At 35.7% G+C, this 9146-nt stretch overlaps 1 long non-coding RNA gene across 1 annotated transcript in view; it reads right to left on the reverse strand.

Annotated features, from left to right (window-relative positions):
• Positions 1-6159: 6159 nt before the first annotated feature.
• LOC116534172 overlaps positions 6160-9146 on the reverse strand; it is a 9701-nt gene continuing 6714 nt past the window's right edge. Inside the window, exon 2 of the long non-coding RNA XR_004261613.1 lies at positions 6160-6986. This is a non-coding gene — a long non-coding RNA (uncharacterized LOC116534172). The remainder of the gene's footprint in view (positions 6987-9146) is intronic.

Consider the following 9146-nt stretch of genomic DNA (forward strand, 5'->3'; position numbering starts at 1 on the left):
TGGGTAACAAGAGTGAAACTCTTGTTACCCAGGCTGGAGTGCAATGGCACGATCTCGGCTCACTGCAACCTCCGCCTTCTGGTTTCAAGCAATTCTCCTGCCTCAGCCTCCCAAGTAGCTGGGATTACAGGCACGCTTCACCATGCCCAGCTAATTTTTGTATTTTTAGTAGAGACGGGGTTTCACCACGTTGACCAGGATGGTCTCGATCTCTTGACCTCGTGATCCACCTGCCTGAGCCTCCCAAAGTGCTGGGATTATAGGCGTGAGCCACCGCACCCGGCCGTCCTCCATTTCTAATTACATAAACATAGTATAATTTACTGCATCTTCAGATGTACGCATATAAAATTAAAATAGGGCAATATAGGTTAGGGCTTAATTGACTTAAGTTGTGCAAAATACCTGTGTTTGAAATCTGTACAAAATATGTAGGTTTGAAAGACCATGAAAGATAGCAAAAGAATATTAAACTTAGAATCAGTAGAATAATTTAGATGTCAATTAACTAAATTACGATCAAAAACCAGTTTCATAGCCTCTTTAACTTCCCTTTTCTCATATTTAAAATAGAAATAATAACACCTATGTTTTATACCTCACAGTTCTACAATGTAAAATAAGTCTTTAGAGGATGAACCGTACCAGAAACTCCATGAAAGCAAACACTATGGCTTCCCCATTCACTATTCTATTACGAGCACCGGCTCCAGACCTTGGCTCACAGGAAACAAAGAGATATTTGTTTCTCATTGTAAAAGATTGTGAGAAAAATATTCAATCATTAAAACATTACACAAATACAATTACTATTCCAAGTCTACCTATGGTTAGATTCAACAGTAGTAATTTTTTGTGCTGGAGAGGAAAAAGAAAATTTTTCCTCATGGTGTTTGTAAGATGAATAAATGCTTAACAAGTTTCAGAGGCTACTAGACAGAAGGACAAGTAAAAATGCTTTATCTAGCATTTTCCTAACAGTTCTATGCTTGATTTTTGCTGAGTAACTCACGAAGTACTTATAGAATATGTGGAAAGGCACCCTTTCACAGGATAATAGGCAAAAATTGCATTTCTTTCCCATAGCTTCCCTTCTTTAAGTAGTGAATACAATTTGTGAACATAGTTCTCAAACACCTCAACTGAGACTCTGGTTAAAACACAGAGATATTCAAACATAAATGCTGATGTTACTCAGAATGCTGAGGAGACACAGAGACCTGGGTTTTTACAAGCACCATGACATAATTCTTGTACAAGTAGCCTTTAATACAGTTAGAGAACTATCACTATTTTAGAACTTGCTCTCTATGTGGCTTGAGATAAGTAATTTAATGTCTTTAAAACTCTATTTTCTTATCTTTGAAATGGGTTTAATATTATTACCTTGCTCATAAGTTAATTATGAAGCTCATTTAATATGATTATATAAAGTATTGATCAGAATACCAAGTATGTAATACATGCTCAATAAATAGGTGTAACTCTTAAAGCTTCGTGCAATAACACTCAAAGATGCTTGAATCTTTATCTTCTTCTAGGCTATCAGTAAATAAAATTGAACAACCTGTTCCTGAATGATTCTTGGATAAATAATGAAGTCAAGGTAGAAATCAAGAAGCTCTTTGAAACTAATGAGAACAAATATACAATGTACTAGAATCTCTGAGACATAGCTGAAACAGAGCTAAGAGGGAAATTTATAACACTGAATGCCCACGTCAGAAAGCTAGAAACATCCAAAGTTAACAACCTAATATCACAACTAAAAAAACTAGAGAACCAAGAGCAAACAAAACCCAATGCTTGCCAAAGAAAAGAACTAAGATGAGAGCTAATCTGAAGGACATAGAGTCATAATAAACCCTTAAAACATCAACTAATCCAGGAGTTGGGCTTTTGGAAAAGTTAATAAAATAGACCACTAACTAGACTAATAAAGAAAAAAAAAAGAGAAGATTCAAATAAACACAATCAGAAATGATAAGGGGGATATTACCACTGTCCTCAGGGAAATACAAATAACCATCAGAGAAAAAATCACCTCTATGCACATAAACTAGACAATCTAGAAGAAATGGATGCATACACCCTCCCAAGATTCAACTAGGAAGAAATTGAGTCCCGGAATAACTTCTGAGATTGAGGAAGTGATAACATGCCAATTAAAAAAAAAAGCGGGACTAGACAGATTCACAATTGAATTCTACCAAAGGAACAAAGAAGACCTGGCACCATTCCTTCTAAAACTATCTCAAGTAATTAAAAAGGAGGGACTCCTCCCCAACTCACCCCATGAGGCTAGCATTACATCAGTACCAAAATCTGGCAGAGATAAAACCAAACAAACAAAAAACTTCATGCCAATATCCCTGATGAACACTGATGCAGAAGTCCTCAACAAAAGCAAACCCAATACAGCAGCACATCAAAAAGCTTATCCACCAGAATCAAGTAGGCTTCATCCCCAGGATGCAAGTTTGGTTCAATACACACAAATCAATAAATGTGATTCATTACATATATGGAACTAAAGCCAAAAACTACATGATTATCGCAATAGATGGAGAAAGAGCTTTTGAGAAAATTCCATATGTCTTCATGCTAAATGCCCTCAGTAAACTAGATATGAAGTACATGCCTCAAAATAATAAGAACCATCTGTGTCAAATCCATAGCCAATATCATACTGAATGGGCAAAAGCTGGGCATTCCACTTGAAAAAATTGACGCAAGACAAGGATTCCCTCCCTTACCGCTCCTATTCAATGTAGTATCAAAAGTTCTGGCTAGTGCAATCAGTCAAGAGAAAGAAATGAAAGATATTCAAATAGAAAGAAAGGAAGTCAAACTTTCTCTGTTTGCAGATGATGTGATTCTGTATCTAGAAAACCCCATCATCTCAGCCTAAAAGCTTTTTAAGCCGATAAGCAACTTCAGCAAAGTCTCAGGACACAAAATGAATGTGCAAAAATTGCTACCATTCCTATACATCAATTATAGGCAAGCCAGGAGGCAAAGCAGGGATGAACTCCCACTCACAATTGCCACAAGAAGAATAAAATATCTAGGAATACAGCTAACAAGGGAAGTGAAGTACCCCTTCAAGGAGATCTACAAGCCATGGCTCAGAGAAATCAGAGATGACACAAACAAATGTAAAAACATTCTATGCTCATATACCCATTACTGGGTATCTACTCGAAGAAATATATCTTCCTATCATGGATAGGAAAAATCAATATCATAAAAATGACCACATTGCCTGAAGCAATTTACAGATTCAGTGCTATTCCCATTAACTGGCCATTGACATTCTTCACAGAATTAGAAAAAAATATTTTAAAATTCATATGGAACCAAAGATGAGCCCAAATAACCAACACTAAGCAAAAGGAACAAAGCTATAGGCATCACTCTACCCTACTTCAAACTATACTACAGGGCTACAGCAACCAAAACAGCATGCTACTGGTACAATAACAGATACATAGACCAATGGAACAGAGTAGAGAGCCCAGAAATAAGACCACATACTTACAACCATCTGATCGTCGACAAACCTACTAAACAAGCAATGGGTAAGATTTCCTGTTTAATAAGTGGTACTGTGAGAACCGATTAGCTATGTACAGAAAATTGAAATTGTACCCCTTCCTTGCACTTATACAAAAATCAACTCAAGACGTATTAAAGATTTAAATGTAAAACCCTGTAAAAACCCTGGAAGAAAACATAGGCAATAATATTCTGGACATAGGCAGGGGAGAAGATTTCATGACAAAGATGCCAAAAGCAATTGCAAGAAAAGGCACAAATTTTACAAATAAGATCAAACTAAAGGGCTTCTGCACAGCAAAAGAAACTATCAGCAGAGTAAACAGACAACCTACAGAATGGGATAAAATTTTGCAATCTACTCATCTAACAAGGATCTAATATCTAGCATCTATAAGGAACTTAAACAAATTTACAAGAAAATAAAACCCAAAGAACCCCATTAAAACATGGGCAAATGACATGAACAGACACTTCTAAAAAGAAGACATACATGCAGGCAGCAAATATATATAAAAAAGCTCAACATCACTGATCATTACAGAAATGCAAATCAAAACCACCTTGAGATACCATTTTACTTCAGTCAGAATGACTATTATTAAAAAGCCAAAAGCAACAGATGCTGGCAAGGTTGCAGAGAAAAATAATGCTTTTAAGCTGTTGGTGAGAGGATAGATTATTTTAACCATTATGGAGGACAGTGTGGCATTTCCTCAAAGATCTAGTGGCAGAAATACTATTCAATCCAGCAATCCTATTACTGGGCATATGCCCAAAGGAATATAAATCATTTTATTATTAAAAAAAAAACCTGTATACATACATTCATTGCAGCACCATTCTCAATAGCAAAGATATGGAATTAACCTAAATTCCCGTCAATGATGGACTGGATAAAGAAAATATCGCACCATGGAATATCGTGCAACCAAAAAGAGGAACAAGATCATGTCCTGTGCCAGGACACAGATAGACCTGGAAGCCATTATCCTCAGCAAACTAATTCAGGAACAGAAAACCAAATACCACCTGTTCTCACTTATAAGTGGGAGTTGAATGATGAGAACACATGGACACATTGTGGGGAACAACACACACTAGGCCTGTTGGAGGGTAGAAGGTGAGAGGAGGGAGAGCATCAGGAAGAATACCTGATGGATGCTGGGCTTAATACAGAAGTGATGGAATGATCTGTGCAGCAAATCATGATGGCACATGTTTACCTATGTTACAAACCTGCATATCCTGCATATGTAACCCTGAACTTAAAATAAAAGTTAGAAATGTAAAAAAGGGAGGAAAAGTTGATAAACTAGTGGACCTCATAAAAGAAAAAACACATACTATGCAAAAGACATTAGGAAGAAGATAAAAAGAAAGTTACAGGCCAAGTGTGGTGGCTCACTCCTGTAATCCCAGAAATTTGGGATCCTTTGATCCCAGAAGTTTAAGACCATCCTGAGCAAGATGGTAAAAAATTTTAAAATAAGCTCATACAACTGGTTGCATGATGGATATGCTCATTATCTGGATTATGAAGATGATTTACTTCATGAACATATCCATGAAAATGTATCAAACTATGCATGTAGTTGTATACCTCGATAAAGCTTTAACAAATTGCAGCAGCCAAGAACTGCTCTACCCTCCTTCCCCCTCAAAGAATTGAATAAAGCTATCCAGATGAAGGCTAAATTAGTAAAATAGATGATAAAGCAGAAATTTAAAAAGGAGTTGTGAAAAGATGGCAAAGTATAGAAAGTGGGTGAGAGACACAAAGTATACATGAGAAAGATTGGCATATGTGTAATAGATGATCCAAAGGTGAAGGCAGAAAATTAGAGAAAAGGAATATTATAAGATCTTTGGATAAAACTTGTTCAAAGTTTATTAAAAATATAAAGCCAGAAGTTCAAGAAATTCTGTAAGATAATTTCTATTTCTTTATCAAACAGGATAAAGAATATCAATATCTATGTTAAGAAAAATACTAAATAGAAATTGATGCTTCACAATAAAATTTATTTTTTAAAAAGTGGCTTAATAAGCTAACCAGAATAATAAAAAAGAAAAACATAAAATAGTATTAAAGTATGAGATATCGAAGTAAATTATAAAACTAAAGTGATTAAGGGCATGTGGTGATAACATATGAATAACTAAGTAAATAGATTTAATATAAATAACACTAAAATATACCAAATAGTTTATTAGAAATTTATAGTAAGTTAAAGATAGCAATTAAAAGATAAGAGGGGAATTATTTAATAATATGACACAACTATTTAGCCATTTGGGAGAAAAATGTTGAAGTCATATCTTTTAATTTAGAACAACAGACATTTTGGCTACATCAAAATGTAAATGTAAAAATATACTTGTCAATTTCACATATAATATTCTTTTACTAAAAATAACCCAAAAAATCGTGAATCTCTGTGCAATAAATGACCACAAGCAAAGTCAAAAGACAAACTGGGAATATGCAATGGTAGCTCATATCATCCAAAACTCTAACTTCACCAATATCAATGGAAAAGTGCACTAACAGTATCTGATAACAGGGCTGGTTGCTAAAAAAGACTCATTGAACATAAATGACAGTGCTTAAAAATACAGTTTAATACAAGATAAGCATACAGTTTAGCAATAGTATTAAAGGATATGCATCAGACAAAGTCACAAGAAGCAGTCTGGAGAAGTCAGGCTCAGTCATGTGTTCTTCACTCAGTAAGTGTCCTTTCAGGACTTCATTTCTTGCTTGAATCAGGAAACACTGGGAGTCAAAATAGAGTCTCAGTTGGGAATTTTTACATTTTGCTGATCACATAGGCATATTCCTGCTAGGAAACCAGACGCAGCAGGAGAGTTCTTTCTGGATCTCACTGTACCAGGGAAAAGCATCAATCACATTGTCAAAAATAAACAATGCTAACAAGCTAGTATATGACCTCAAAATTCTCAGACTCGTGATTACAAATCTACACTATGAATCAGTATGCTTCAGGTTTGTCTGGAGGTCAGTGCCATGTGGGAGCTTTAAAAACGCTGCTCAGGATGATTTTAGGTCTGCTGTAATTAATGCCCCAGCACAATAAAACAACAAGGAAAAGACAAGAAGCTCAACAGGGGAAAATGACAAAAAATAAAATCATAGACATCATAGAAAAGGAAATACATCTGACATTTGTTTATATAAATGTGAGTTTCAACCACAAACATAAAAAGATAAAGGCAGATGCAAATGATATGTCATTTGCAACATTACTTATGGAATAGTAGATAGTAGATATTTTTAAATATGCCTAATATAATTTAGAATTTTGACCTAGAAACTTACCTTAACATTATATTTTTACATGGGTGACATTATGACTAAGGTTCTTTATACCATATTTCTTGCTGTAATACCAAAAGATAACAGTCTAAAAGGCAATAAAAACTACTAAAATAAATTATGATGCATTCATACAATGAAATTCTATATACTTGGAATGAATAAGAAAACTGTCTATGTGCTGATATGGGAACTGTGTTCAAATATATATATTAAGTGATTAAATAAAAAGTGCAAAACCATGTAAACATTTTGTTACCATTTGTGTAAAGGGGAGAAAAGGGATTTTATATTCATTTATTTTCATTTTATTTGTAAAAATCAGAATATCTCCTGAAGAATAAAAACGAAATTGTTAAATCTGGCTGCTTTGGGGAGTGAAATTGGGTGAATCAAGAAGCGGGTGCAAAGAGACTTATTGCTCCACATTCTTTGTAGCTTTTGATTCTTGGACAATGTAAATTTTAAGCAAAAACCTGAAGTTATACAAAATTGTCTTGAAAATAATCAGTTTGTACTTCTCTGTAGTCTGTGTTGATGGATTATCTTGTTGTACAATGTCAGTATTTTATTAGAAATGATTGCTATTGTTTGAAGTGTTTTAGGTGTTCACTATTACAATGCAGCAACAAGAAAAACTCATCCAAGACAGTGCACTCATAACCTTCACACAGTGGACAAGAAGCCATGCCCTTCAGATGAAATGTCAGACCTTGATGCAAAACTCTTTCAGGTCAGGTAATTTGTACAGAATCAGTTTCCACTCTGCAGATCTAATTATATGCACCAATACTTCAAAAGAAACAGTGACACACATTTGGTGCTCAACAAAATGGTTAGTCAAGATTTTATAAGGAACATAATTTTGATCACTCGTTAGTTCAATCTTATTTATAATCTCCAATAGTATGTGGAAAACACTAAGCTTTCAAAAAAATACAAGTAAAGATAATGTACAGTCAAATATCAAGGAGGTATGTGTGCAATTAGTATATCAGATTTAGAAAAATTGTCTGGGTGTGGTGGCCCCAGCACTTTCAGAGGCAGAGGCAAGCAGATCACAAGGTCAGGAGTTTGAGATCAGCCTGGCCAATATGGTGAAACTCCATCTCTACTAACAATACAAAAATTAGCCAGGCATGGTGGTGGATGCCTATAGTCCCAGCTACTCAGAAGGCTGAGGCAGGAGAATTGCTTGAACCCAGGAGGCGGAGGTTGCAGTGAGCCGGGATTGCACCACTACACTCTACTCCAGCCTGGGCAACAGAGTGAGACTCTCTCAAAAAAAAAAAAAACACACACACACACACACACACAAAGGAAAAAAGAAAAATCACACATTTTTGTTTTATCCAGTCATGTGCATTGTGGGGATCACTCCCGTGTAAGGCCCCCTAATGTGTGGGCCTCACCAGATGGTGAGCTTGAGCCCAAAACACAGTTTCCTGCTGGAGGCAGTCGAGCTATGGGAAAGAAGGAACTAAGAAATGACTGATGTTGCAAAGGTTTCTACTTCTGACTACAATGCTGCTTGGGCAAGGGTCGTGTGGTTTTGTCAGACATTGTGTCTCCACTAGGCCTCTGCATGACCTTTACGACTTTACTTTTCAAGAAGTTTTACCTTATCCGCATGACCACCTTGAACCCTAGATAATGACTTTATTTCTTAGCTTGTGACTCTTGGGTATTGTTATTCACAAGTGTGTTTTGGTAAAAACAGATAAAGCATACCACCTGCCCACTTTTATGATCCTTGAATGTCATACTTAAGATTGTTTTCGTGATCCTATATTTTGTAAATTTCCATTCTTCTTATTGTTGATTGTGTAAACACCTTTGATCTTAAGGTATATATTGAGACCCTGGACAAAAATAAATTCGCCGTTTAGGCGTTGCCTTTTCAGTCCTCCAGACCCCAGCTATTCTGTCTCTCTTTATTTCTGTGCACCCCCTCTTTCAGGTTGGGACCCTCTTGCTGGCCAAGACTCCCCGGCGGATTTTCCATCGCCCACAGTGCATTTTTAATTCTAGCTCCAAATTTCCTAATACATCTACTTTAGACATTGCTTTAGAGTCTAGTTTAAATAGCTTTGAGCAGAAAAATTCATTTTGAAAATAGGAGTATTTACCACAAAATTCTTATAAAAATGCAGGGCTGGGCTCTTTTTAAAAATTCTATGAAGATCTCTAAAAAAAAAAACACAAAACATTAGCTGGGCATGGTGGTGCGTGCCTGTAATCCCAGCTA

This window comes from Sapajus apella, unplaced genomic scaffold, assembly GCF_009761245.1.
Source record: "Sapajus apella isolate SASKATOON/1434 unplaced genomic scaffold, GSC_monkey_1.0 scaffold86, whole genome shotgun sequence".
Lineage (NCBI taxonomy): Eukaryota > Metazoa > Chordata > Mammalia > Primates > Cebidae > Sapajus > Sapajus apella.